The sequence below is a fragment of the Anomaloglossus baeobatrachus genome, chromosome 4, assembly GCF_048569485.1.
Source record: "Anomaloglossus baeobatrachus isolate aAnoBae1 chromosome 4, aAnoBae1.hap1, whole genome shotgun sequence".
Classification (NCBI taxonomy): Eukaryota; Metazoa; Chordata; class Amphibia; order Anura; family Aromobatidae; genus Anomaloglossus; species Anomaloglossus baeobatrachus.
The window spans coordinates 629,927,607-629,941,908 of record NC_134356.1 but is presented as its reverse complement, the minus strand read 5'-3'; positions in this window follow the sequence as shown (position 1 = coordinate 629,941,908).

Genomic DNA, 14,302 nt, shown 5'->3' with positions numbered 1-14,302 from the left:
AGCAGAAACTGAACAGCTTGCTATCAGAGGCAACGGCGAGTCCACAGCTGGAGAGTCGTGCAGAAGAGGGCGCAGAAGAAATGGCGTCTGACCGCAGAAATCCAGAACCGGGCTCCGCTGCCTGGTGGTATCGGGAGCTGGCCCAGTTCTGCGACCGACTGGAGACCCGGGTTGTGGAGCAGATCCGGGAAGAACGAATGGAAATGCTGGAGATGACCGCGGCGGTTCGGGCCTATGAAAGGAGAGCCGCGCGCCGAGTGCCAGACAGGACGGCGATGACGCAGACCCCGATGCTGCCACCGGTGGGTGAGTCGAGTGATGCCCCGGCCAGCGCAAGTGCCCCGACCCCTGCTGCCACGCCCGCGGTCCCCGAAGAGGCGTCCGGTGCGGCGACGCTGAAGCAGGCCGCAGCCACACCAGGTGCGGCCTTCCAAGCCCCAGCGGCCGCAGCGATGCCCTGCTCAGCCCACCAAGACCCGGTCCCTGCAGCAACGCCCAGTCCGGCCCGCAAAGAACCGGCTGCCACCGCGACCCTCATCCGCGCCGCAGGCGTAACGCTGACCCAGGCCGCCGCCCTGCTAGGCCCGGCCCGCCGAGACCCCACCGCCGCAGCAACGCTCGTCCGCGCCGCAAGTGAGGTGCTGAACCAGGCCGCAGCCACGCCAGGCGCGGCCCGCCAAGCCCCGGCCGCCGCAGCGATGCCCTGCTCGGCCCACCAAGACCCGGTCCCTGCAGCGACGCCCAGCCCAGCCTGCACAGATTCCATCACAGCTGCGACGCCGATCCAGGCCGCCGCCATGCCGGGCGCGACCCGCCAAGACCAGGCCGCCGCCATGCCGGGCGCGGCCCGCCAAGACCAGGCCGCCGCCATGCCGGGCGCGGCCCGCCAAGACCAGGCCGCCGCCAAACAGGGCGCGGCCCGCCAAGACCAGGCCGCCGCCATGCCAGGCGCGGCCCGCCAAGAAGAGATTACCTCATCATTTACCCCGGCCTGCAAGGCCAGAGCAGACACCGCTCCCCAGTCCAAAGAGGTCCCTGCTAGGAAGACCCTGATAGGAGAGGACCCCGAATACTGGAAGCTGAAGGCTGACCTAGAGGCCCAGTTCCCACAAGAGATGGTGGATCGGTATCTGCTCCCTCCGCATACCCCCAAGGAGACTCAGGCAACCCCTGCAGCCGCGCCGGAGAGTCCACCGCCCAGACCAGCTGAGGACCACTCATCCCTAGCGCTGCCACGACCAGAGTGCAGCGAAGAACTAAGGGGGAGAGGAGGGCAAGAAGTTGAGGAGTTGCCCCCGGAGCCAGCAGCAGTGCTAGTCCCAGAGCCGGAGATGCTGCCATACTCCCGCTGGGATGAAGAGGAAGATTTGTCCAGAAACCTCACCTGGGAGCCTGCAAGCAGTGAAGTAGCAGCCCAGCAGAATCCAGCCCGCAAGACCAGGCGTCGCAACAGAACAACGCTGTCCCCTGCACCACAGTCTCCAGAGCAGAGAGAAGTCACAGCCAGAGACCTACAGGAGAAAAGGTTCCTGAGAAGAGCCAAAGCCCAGGTCAGAGGACCCCTTTGCAGAGGAGTAGTAGAGGATTTCAATTTGAGAAGTGGATATGGATTCATTGTAGCACCTGGTATCAAAGAAGGGATATTTGTCAACAGAAGAGATGTGAACGCTCATCTGCCTAGAGGACACCCTGGCAGAAACCTAAAGATGGGAAATACAGTACAATTCACTATGCATGAAGGCGAAAGAGGATTGTATGCGCTTGATGTAGTACCATGTCCCAAAGAAGAAAGAAAAGACAGAGATAAAGAAACAGATGCAGCAAAGGAAACAGATGAAGATCAAGAAAGAAAAGACAAGGAACCTACAGATGAGACAACAACAGATGAAGAAAGAGGCCAAGAAAGCAGCAGGTGCCGCAGCCCAACAGGCCAAAGCCCTGGTGAAATGGAGGAGTAAAGGAAAGTAAGAAGTCAGCAGTTAGAAAGTTAAAGTTTTGAAAAGTTTGTTTTGCAACGTTTACGTTTAAGTAATGTGCCCACAAAAACTATTGTGAGAAAACCATAAACCTTAAGGCTATGAACTGGCTATAGCCACAAACTCTCGCAGTGTAAATAGTTACACCAGAGGGCACCACCACCACCAGAGACAGCCTGTTTAGGGGCTTGGCTCGTCTGCAACCAGGAGGAGCCCGTCCGTATATAGGGCCTTGGCTCACCTGCGACCAGAGAGCATGCCTGTTTATGGGGCCTGGCTCTCCACCACAAAGAGGGTACCTGGTCAGCACCAACTGTGGAGGCCGCCTCTACATCCTGCCAGAAGCGGCTGAAGGCGCGGATCCACCAGGCCAGGTATACCCTGAAGACCACCAGCCCATGAAAGCCGCCTCTACATCCTGCCAGAAGTGGCTGAAGTCGCGGCCAACGTGAAAGGGTTTTGGGTGGGTTAACGGACTTGTGGGTGGAGGGTGGTGATGTATGGTACCTGGTGCTTTTAAAAATGTTTTACATGTTTTAATGTTTTATGCATTTTAAAATGTTGTCTTGCAGCCCGAGGACGTGCTGGTGATAACTAAGGGGGAATGTGGCGCCCCTGACCTGGTCAGGCACCACTGAGTACTGCACCCATGCTGGGGACAGTACAATACAGGTAATCCAGAAGGCTGACAGGGGTGTGGTACACAGGCGCATAGTAATCAGCTCTCACACATGTACCCATGAGAGGACCCCTGGGGATCCCAGGAGGGGGAAAAGCCTTGACCTTCACTGGAATAGTGGAGGGGGCCAAAAGCCTCCATCTCCTCTCAAGGGGTGTGGTAAGAGAGTCTGGTTGCTAGGTGGCGTAGGCAAGAACAGGAGAGGAGGGGCAGTGAGTCAGTTAGAGCAGAACTCCATAGGGCTCAGTGAGGAGCAGACCTGTGGGGCTGTTGCTGTCTAACAGCGCCCGCGCAGTGGCTACTGACGGGGGAGAACGGTCAACTAGGAGTGCTACCCGAAATCCATCTTCAGCTAAAGAGAGAGCACGGAGTGGGAAGTAAGGAGACTGCTAGAGAGTACCAGGCCCAAACGGGCGGCAGATCCCGAAGCGGAGATAGATCCAGCTTTCTTTTGCTAAACCTGCCGGTGTGGGGCTCTCAAAGCCCACGCCACAACACCACAAAAAGCCGCAGCCACGTAGCCACAGTTAGGGCCCATAGCTCACAGGAGGCAAGAAGCTGGAGTGATCTGGCCCAGGCAACAAGCACACGGCAAACGAAGGGGAGTGAGGCTTCAGCAACTTCCCTGGGTGACCCCCATAGGGACTCAAAGTCGGGGTCACCCCAAACCACCAAGGGCTAAGGAAGGCGAGTTAGTAGTCACCCTCACAAGTCAGCCTGAAGGACACCTGGTTCCCGCCTGGTTCATCCCAGCTACGCCCGGGTTACTCACCCTGCCACCTGAAGTGAGTAAAAACCCTGAAAGACATTCTGCCTGTGTGGAGTTATTCTGCGCCTTGTGGTACTACGCACCTACATCGGGCCCTGGGGCTTGCCTCACTCTCAGGAGGCTATCCCAACTAACTGCACATACCATCAGCCCCAGGCGACCCTCAACCTGCAGTGGCGGTCCCTACTGGCCGCAATACTGAGAGTGGCGTCACGACAAGAAGAAGATCTCCTACCTGTGACCAGATCCAGCTGAGTGGAGTCCCTGAAGGTAATGCACCGACACAACACCTGTGGGGCTTCACAAAAACGCTCAGGGATGGCAGAGGATGGGGCATGACAATAGTACTGAGAAGGCAAATAGGACTGACAAGGGCCACGTTTATGAGCGGTTAGAAAGTGGAATTGGCTGTTCACATAGGCCCACCCCAGGGCATGGCATGATGGAAATAACAAGGCCCAGGTATATTCATTAGTGGTCTGTGTGTGGAGGTAGGAAGTCCTCCTGTGTGAAGTCTCCATGCTTTGACTTGTTTACTGGTCTAAAACTGAAGTGCCATTGTTAGTACTGTGTATCCTGCCAAGAAAGGCGTGTGTGTGGCTTGTTTCTTCCAGCTTTAATAAAACAGTTACGTTTGGTTTAAAGTTGCCTTCCATGTCTACCTTAAACACCGCTGAGGGAGCCATATCTCTACCTCTATAATGTTTAGCCACAAATACGTATATTAAATAAGGTTAAAATGTCCACAAAAGTTGGCAACCCCTAATAGTTTCAGTAGTATTAGTCAACGTCTGTTCATATTGGAACTGTCTGATTGGAACTGAAGATAATCTCAGTTGACATGGATTCTTTAACTTCATCTAAAATGTTCTCCTTAAATTGTTATTTTCAAAAAGCGAATTATTCCCAATCCATGAGATTGGTGCTCTACAAACCCGCGAACAGGATCTGCAGCGCCGTTCTGAAATAAAGGGAGGTACATGTGGCTCATTTATTGTCTATGGACTACGTGATAAAGCTGAGCGCTGCACTCGACAGTCCAATAAACAATGAATGAAATAGAGGTTGAGTCTGCACACCTCTCCTCCTCGGAGGAGGACAGGGCTGCAGAGCACCATTTTCAGTGTTGAGTTGCAGAGACCTGATTTTAGGATCGCTGGGGGTCAGACTCACAGTGATCGGAAAGTAATCTCTTACCCTACGGATGGCGGATAACTTTTTTTAATATCCCTTTCAGTTGGCAATTGAGTTATTTGGCCACACTTTTTTAATCAGCTGCATACACATAAACATTGCAATCTTATGTAACAGTAAAAGTCCATCCACTGACCGATGTCTATGGGTAGTTTGACCCCCATTTATATGGGCAATGAGTTATATTATTTTCTACTACGTCACCAAGACAGAATAAAGGGTAATTGTCATGTGATGTTCAGCTCTGCACACACCTGCTGGCACTGTGACGTCAGACTCTGTTCACACTGCAGAGTCTGACAAGCAACCTGAGGCTTCTGGATTGTGCAGACAGAGCCGGGCATCGGCTGGTTCAGGTTTACTGGTCTTCAGCTCTGCAGGAGTGAATTCCTGAAGACTAGTGAGCAGGACCTAAGTGCTCAGGTTGCTGATGGCCAAATGCAGCTGTCACTTCCCTATTTAAGGCACTGCCTCCGTCCAGTAGGTGCCAATGATAGCTTCAGTTTTTACTCTGGCAATCCTGATGTTAGTGCTTTTTCTGTGTATGGTGATCTGTCCTGCGCTTCTGAGCGGTGTGAGCGTTCCCCTGTTGTGCGTTACTTCATCCCCTTTTTTACGTTGTTTCCCAGTACATATACTGTCTCTCCTGTGTGTGTTGAGTGCTGTGTGTACGAGTTTCCTTTTTCCCTTGTCTGTGTCATTTTGTGGGATTTTCATCTTTGTGTTTTTCGGCACGCCCCGAGGTTGTGGAAGAGGGGAAGTAAGATCAGGACAGGATAGGAGTTAGGATCATGCTAGGGGCTCGAACCTGGTTACCATCAAACCTACCTCCGAGATAAGGGACAGCTCAGGGTCACAAGTCTTAGGGCCCCCTTTCCTGTCTCCATTTACCCCATGATGGTAATGGGCTTATCTACAAAGCCCAGCTATTAGTTTTGAGATGCTCTTCAACTGACCCTTTGGGAAAAAGGGAAGGTATCCACCCCATTACCAAAATTAAGCTTACCTAGGTCCAGCTCTTTCAAACATCCATGTAGATATTATTGCAAATTGTCCATCAGAACTGTCTGACAATGGCTTACTCGCCTCTCCCATTGAATTCATATGCATGTTTGATTATGTGTATGGCAGGATGAACGGAGGAATAGCTGTTAAGCAAAGGGGGCATTTCGGACTCACTCACATAAGTATATAAATCGGATGAGTGCAATGCGAGAAAATAAAAATCGCATTGCACGCTCACTAATGTTATTCAGTGAGGAAGAGCAGATCTGAGTTTTTTCTCATTTGTATTCAGGATGAAAAAGAACTCGCAACATGTTGGGAATGGTCGTGTTAATATGACGAGGCTCGTCAATGCAAGTCTATGGGTGCTAGAAAAAAAATGGACAGCACACACCCCATCCATATACTGTCCAATTTTTAGGATACTGTAAATGATTGTGTTACAGTCACTGAAGGGCGGCAAGCGTCCGGGAGTGGACCCACTAGGACGTACACCAGACTCTCCTGAGGGAGCTAACCAGTAGTGAACCCCTATACATGGATTGTCGGGCGCAGCCATACGGGCCTAAATGCACAACTGCCAGGAATCAGTGGAGGTCGACTCTTAAGGACTGGTAAAGTATCTTAGCATCCAGTGCTGGTGTACTCAGATGTGGCAGCACGGAGATGATTGCTCAGATGTGGTGGCACAGAGATGGTGGCACAGACGTGGTGACACGGAGATGGTGGCTCAGATGTTTCGGCACGGAGATGGTGGCTCAGACATGGCAGGATGGAGATGGTGGTAGAGAGCAGGCTCTAGGATGAGACAAAGGTTAGCAACACGGAACTGGAACTAGAACAAGGCAAGCAGTACTAGACAGAGTAGCGTAATGGGACCTGAGGACTAGCAATGCACTAACTAGTAGGCAATGTAACTCAGGCACCTCCTGTAAAGGGAGGCAGTCTTAAATACCTTACGGTATTAGGTGAGCTTCTGGGATCACTTCCAGGTAATAGGACATCGATCCTTCAAGAAAGGTGGCGTGGCCGCGCTCGCACCCTACGGGCACTCACAGATGAGCTGCACGTGGCCTGGAAGCAGGAGGAGGCCACTGCAGACCCTGGTACAGGAGTGGAGAGCTTGGAACTGCCAGGCAGGTGAGGAGAGCTACGACCTCGCCAGAGCCTGGGAGCGTGCGGGGGTGCCGCGCCGGAACCAGGACCGGGCACTACAGATTGTAGAATAATAGTTGATAAAAAAAAAACCGCAATGCATATACACATGTCATACTGATGCTAGGCAAGATAGCACTCACATGACATAGGGAGTACCAAACAGTTTTCACTCGCCCTTCTCTCCTGGATGAAAATCGGATCTGTTTTTTTATACACTCGTGTGACCCCGGCCTTACAAGGAAAAAATTACCTCTATAAAAAACCTGACTTAATTCAAGTCATTTACATTTTCGTGACAGATTAAGAATGAATGATATAGGATTACCAATAAGGCTTAGCTAACAATTGATATTTCATAAGGTTAAAGCAGAAGTTTAATAAATCTAGGGTGTGCCTGGCACGGGATGTACTCCGTGTCTGTCTTATGGATTTGTGCCATTATATAACTGAAATCTTATGAGGTATAAATTGGCATAGCTGGTACTTGTCGATGCCGCCGCCAACATGAGTCACATTTACATTTATTCTCACTCACCTCACATGTCAGAATATATGAGAATATTTTATTAAAAAAAAAATCAATTTTTAATTAATAATGGGAAAAAAGGTTGAAAAACGTGGAAATTGAAGGTTGCAAAATTTGGGTACAATCTAGCCTTACTTATCGCACTTTTTAGACTTGAGCCTGGTCCCATATCTACAATGATTGGTAATCTCCTACCAGGTGGGTATAGACAGAGCTAAAGAGCAGTATCAGGTTTAAATCCCAACTTGTCCTATTGCGCCAAACCTAATGACGTAATAATGGCAAAGAGCCATGCAAAAAAAAAAGCCCACCATAAATGTCTTCATGGTCACCACTTGTCTCACGTCTTCAGTGCTCACAGCATGCAGAAACATTTACATACTGTACATGTCATAGTTTGTTTTAGCAATTCAGATCCAAAAACGTTTTTTTTTCTCCTGGGGGGTTGACCTTTGGGACCATCACAGGTTGAAAATGTGCCAACAGTGCAATGCACTAATGTAGAAAGCCTGTGTAAGTACGACCACAGCTGGAGCATGGATGGTGACGACTTTAGTGGGTTCATGGTTTGCACTTTCTTAGGTCATGAAAGTCCATTTTACTAATAACAGAAGATCAGTGTAACGCCTGCCTGGATCCACAGACTCAGGGGGGATGTACTGGACAGACTAGAGGGAAGCCACTCACCAAGCAGGACCCCCAGAACCCTGAATCCCTTTAACCCCTATACAGGGATTTGGAATTACACAGGGCCCTGGAGATCACTACCTGTGGAAGGCCGCAGTCCGATGAGAGTAGTCGTCAGGCAGGGTCAAACCAGAAATAGCAGAACAGGGACAGAATCGGCAGACAAGGACGTAATCAGAAAATGGAGCAGAGGTCAAATCCGGATCGGGCAGCAAGGTACAAAAACAGCAGGCAGAAGGGTAATCAGCAAACACGCAGAAGTTAGCACACAGGAATCCCAAAACAGAATAGGGCGGATCAGGAGCCAGGAAATGAGAACTATCTCTGGCAGTGGTCATGTGACAGGAGGGGGAATAAAAAGGGTGTGGTGTCTTCCCATTGGCTGTAGCTGAATGCTGGCAACTTCAGCTGGAAGACACACGCCACCCACAGTCAGCCAGCGGTACTGCAGATCTCAAGATAACCCAGCCCAGTGGATGATCGGAGCCTGCGCCCACCGGTGCCGCTGGCATCGACTCCTCTCCCATCACCAGCACCATCCACGGCAGGAACACGGCGTCGCCTGGTGATCGGAGCAGAAGTCGCTGGAGCAGACTCCGGCGGTGACGTAACAATCAGTATTAGTAATGAGTTTTTACAAGCATGTGGTTTTGATGACCCATCCACAGATCTTTAATGGGATGTAGATCCAGACTCATTACTGCCCCTTTAGAACTTTCCAGTGCTTTGTTTCCATCCATGTTTGGGGTCATTTTCCTGCTGGAAGACCCATGACCTAGGACGCAAAGCCAGCTCTCTGTCACTAGGCAATACATTGCAACCCAAAATCCTTTGATGATCTTCAGATTTGATGATGTCTTGCACACAGTCAAGATCCCCAATTTCAGAGGCAATAAAATAACCCCAAAACATCTTTGAACCTCCACCATACCTGACTGTAGGTACTGTGTGCTTTTCTTTTTACACCTCATTCCGTTTTCAGTAAACAGTAGAATGATGTGCTTTACCTATCTTGGTCTCTTCTCTCCAAAAGATGATTTTCCAGAAGGATTTTGGCTCACTCACATACATTTTGGCAAACTGCAATCTAGCTTTTTTATGTCTCTGCATCAGAATGGCAGGGGTCCTCATGGGTCCCCTGCCTAGTGTTTTATTTCATTCAAATGTCAACAGATAGTCGCACTGACACTGAGCCTGCAGGACAGCTTGAATTTCTTTGGAACTTGATTGGGGCTGCTTACCCACTATCTGGACTATCCTGCGTTGCAACCTTTCATCAATTTTTCTCTGCCGTCCATGTCCAGAGAGATTAGCCTACAGTGCCATGGGTTGTAAACTTCTTGATTATGTTGCACACAGGGGACAAAGGAACATCAAGATCTTTGGAGATGGACTTGCTACCTTGAGGTTGTTGATATTTTTCAACCATTTTGGTTCTCAAGTGCTCAGATAGTTCTGTTTTCCCTGGTTAGTATGGCACACACAAACACCCACTGCAAAGATTGAATCAACTTCTCCCCTTTTAATCTGGTATCAGGTGTGATTTTCATATTGCCCACAACTGTTACTTGCCACAGGTGTATGTATAATGAGCATCACATGCTTGAAAAAAGTTGTTTACCCACAATTTTGGAAAAGTGGCAACAATGTTATACTGACCATTTTTGGGGTTTTGTGTGAAATTATGTCCACACAATTTTGCTCTGAGCACAGACTCTTCTCCCCAATGGAGACTGGGAACTACTAGAAGTGAAACAATAGAAAAGGGACTAAAAAATATTCAAACTATTCTGTTTTAAAACTTTTCCCATATAAAGAAGTTTACATAGACTGAACGTTTACCTTAACACCCACAGAGTTGAAGCTGAAAAACCGGTGCCGATCTAAATGCCACAATTATTTGTGTCTGTAAAGAATTAGATTGCAATACTGATCAGGGCGGTATTTAGAAACGCTGCTGCTCCAGGCGTTGTAAGTTAGTACACCCTCAATTTAAAAATCACTGTCCTAACATGACTTTGTCTTGTCATCATGTTCCAGTGTTTTATGAGATAATCAGATGGTTAGTGACACCAAAAAAAAAAAATATTAAAAGAGGAAATGAATGACATATTCTCTGCCAAAAAGACATCACCTTCAAATAAAATCAAAGTGGTCTTTAGCTGTGGACAATCTCACATAGCAAGATTACTGCCTTTAGTCTGAACAGTGTTTGTTTTGCTTTTTCTATAAGCCTCACTAATAAATATAGGGAATAGTAATTCTAAAATAATACCCCTCATATAAATCTAATATATAAAGCTGAGTGTATGTGTGTATGTACGCTAAAGGAATCCGCACCGTCGCATTTACAATCACGAAATTTTGCACAGACGCTCCATGTGACTCAGGGAACGTCATAGACTACGTTTTGACGGGAAAATTTAACCCCGCGCTTTACAGTTAATCTCCAAAATCCTGCTTCCATTAAACTGAATGGAGGTGGGAGCTACAGGCTATTAATAGCAACTGTCAGTGGTTGCTATAGGAACAAAATACACTGTTAGTATAAGAAGCTTATGTGTGAGGTAATATGATGTTGGTGGGGAGACGGATAGAGAGACAGAATGAGAGACAGACAGACAGAGACAGATGTGGAAAGAGACAGCCCTGGAAAGAGACAGCTCTGGAAAGAGACAGCAGGGCAAAGAGACAGCCGGGCAAAGAGACAGCCGGGCAAAGAGACAGCCGGGCAAAGAGACAGCCGGGCAAAGAGACAACCAGGCAAAGAGACAGCTGGGCAAAGAGACAGATGGGCAAAGAGACAGATGGGCAAAGAGACAGACGGGCAAAGAGACAGATGGGCAAAGAGACAGATGGGCAAAGAGACAGACCTGGAAAAGAGAGACCTGGAAAGAGACAGCCCTGGAAAGAGACAGATGGGCAAATAGACAGCCCTGGAAAGAGACAGACGGGCAAAGAGACAGATGTGTTAAGAGACAGACGGGCAAAGAGACAGCCCTGAAAAGAGACAGATAGGCAAAGAGACAGCCCTGGAAAGAGATAGCCGGGCAAAGAGACAGACGGGCAAAGAGACAGACCTGGAAAAAGACAGACCTGGAAAGAGACAGACCGGGAAAGAGACAGACGGGGAAAGAGACAGACGGGGAAAGAGACAGCCCTGGAAAGAAACAGACCGGGAAAGAGACAGACCGGGAAAGAGACAGCCGGGGAAAGAGACAGTCCTGGAAAGAGACAGACGGGAAAAGAGACAGATGTGTTAAGAGACAGACAGGCAAAGAGACAGCCCTGAAAAGAGACAGACGGGGAAAGAGACAGCCCTGGAAAGAGAGACAGGCAAAGAGACAGACCTGGAAAGAGACAGAAAGGGAAAGAGACAGACGGTCAAAGAGACAGACGGTCAAAGAGACAGACGGTCAAAGAGACAGATGGGCAAAGAGACAGCCCTGAAAAGAGACAGCCCTGGAAAGAGACAGCTGGGCAAAGAGACAGACCTGTAAAGAAACAGCCCTGGAAAGAGACAGCCCTGGAAAGAGACAGACAGGGAAAGAGACAGACAGGGAAAGAGACCGAGGGGGAAAGAGACTGAGGGGGAAAGAGACTGAGGGGGAAAGAGACAGAAGGGGAAAGAGACAGAGGGGGAAAGAGACAGATGGGGAAAGAGACAGACGGGGAAAGAGACAGACGGGGAAAGAAACAGATGGGGAAAGAAACAGACGTGAAAAGAAACAGACAGGGAAAGAAACAGACGGGGAAAGAAACAGACGGGGAAAGAGACAGACAAAGACAGATGGGGAAAGAGACAGACGGGTAAAGAGAGAGACAGACAGACACACATATAGAGACAGAGATAGAGAGAGACAGAGAAACACAGAGATGGAGACAGATAGACTGATACAAATATAGACAGAGATAGAAACAGACAGACAGAGACATAGACACAGACAGACAAAGAAAGACACAGACAGAGAGACAGACAGACAGACAGAGACACACAGAAAGAGCCTAGGAGAGAGGCAGTTACTATCCCGGGAGGGCAAGTTCAACGCCCGGGTACTACAGCTAGTTCATAATAAATTTATAACAAAATTATATAGGTGACATTCATATTTTTGCACCTTATAGCCAATACCACCTCTCCTCTAAAACATATTGTACAAATAGAAGAGAGCCAGTGTCACGATGACTCTGGGATAGCAGGGAACCGGAGCTCCTAACTGTCCCTCAAGCTAGGGGACCCTATGCTATCATAAACCTCAGGGATACTCCTGATGGTGGAGAGGCCTGAGTCTTCTTTCTGGCCCTGCTCCTGATCAATTCTGATCTCATTCCCCCCCTCCCCTTAGCCCCACGGACAGTAGTGTGATGAAACCCAAAGATAAAGATAGCCAAGGGAAAAGCAAGACTTTGTCACACTTCATGCACACATAAAGGTTAAGAACCTTAAGAGACTCAGGAGGAAAAAGAAGAGCAGGAAGGAAGCTACAAAACAACTTAGGTAAACTCCACAACCGCACCAATAAGCACAACTTTCACCAGAAAGTCTGGGACACTAAACTTCACAGACCAACAAAGACAAACTATAGCTGGCATGGGTGGACGGATTCAACCAGTATAAATAGGAGGGGAGCAAATGGGATAGGCCTCTCTACAACATGTGATCAAAGGAACAAGCAGACCAGCAGAGATTAACACCAGAAAAACCATTGGGTGGAGTGTCACAATCTGTAATCTGAACAGAGCCCAAACCTGCCATGGCAGTCGGCGAAATTTGTGCAAAACTCCATGTGACAGCCAGATTTACTATTTATCCAATAACGATGATCTAGATGATTTAGAGGAAAGCAAAAAAGAAGAACATAAGGCAGGTGCTAATTTCCCCATATTAGGGGAAAAACTCTTGTCTTGACTACACATACGGCAATCAGACTAGTCCCCTGGATCAACAGCCCATCACAGAATCTTGTGCCCATAACTAGTGATGGGCAGACCCGAACTGTAAAAGTCCGGATACGCACATGTTCAGAAGAACCAGAGCGGCGACCTCAGGGCCAGAGTTCTCAGGTAACTCCAGGTAACGATCCGGGTCCAGCCACTCTGGTAATAGAAAAAAAAAAATAAAATAGGAATAAAGCAAGCAATTCATACTTACCGGTCTCCACACGTTTGTACACTGCTTTCGGGCCGCTCATACTACTTCTGGGGCAACTCATTATCTTCATGCATAGGCACTGCTTTCCCCGCCCACTGGCAGTTCCCATGTCTCTGAATGGTTGCAGTCAGACAGCGCCCCCAGCCTGTATGACAGCGTCTGACTGCTTTCAATCAGAGGTGCTGTCTGCATCTAGATTGGTGTAAAAACAAATAAATTAAAATATTGGCGTAGGAACCCCCCATATTATGATACCCAGCCAGCCTCTACCAATCCCTTAAGTGCTGCAATCGATATCGATAGCAGCACTTAGGGGTTTAAACAGCAACGGATGGCACGGGGACCATCCCTGGCTGTGAGACCTGGGATTCGGCTGTTGAGAAAGCCGAGTCCCCAGCGGTGATTCGGCTGTTGAGAAAGCCGAGTCCCCAGCGGTGATCGCACCAGCCACATCTACTGCGCACCGACGATCGCCAGGACATATACGTCCTTGGTCAGTAAGTACTTCCAATTTAGGATGTATAGATACATCCAAGATCATGAAAGGGTTAAGTAAAAAAAAAAAACATTTGGTTTGTGTCACCTTTATCTAACCCCAGTGTTTTTGTAGAGCAAACTAGCAGTTTCTATTGGTATAATTTTAGGGTACATGCGACTTTTTTATTGCTTTTTACTTCCTATTGTGGGGAGTAGCAAGGACACTTTTTTACAATGTTTACCATGTGTTTTAAATAAATTTATATGTAGATGTCACAAAGAGACTACCGGGTTTTCACCAGGAACTCCCGGTGAGCGCCGGAACACACAGGGTACACAATACCATGGTGAGTCCCGGCGCACCAGAGGGAGGGGAATGGGGTCACCTCCTGCCACTCATCTGAGGCTGACCCCTGCGCTCCCAACTTCCCTATACGGATCTTTCCCCCCCATCTCCGATTACGTGCCTAGACCCTCGCTTGCCTTGAACTCACCCTGGCTAGTGAGAAGGCCGGCAAGAGGACTAGTCTTACCACTGCAATAATACAATACAATAAAAGGGAGACAGAAGGGGAAAATAGACACAAAAGGAAAACACTCCAAGCTCCTCCAATGCAGCTAATCACCACAGCTGCAACTGTCCTCAGCTCTTCCATAAGTTAGCTTCTTCCAAAGTGGT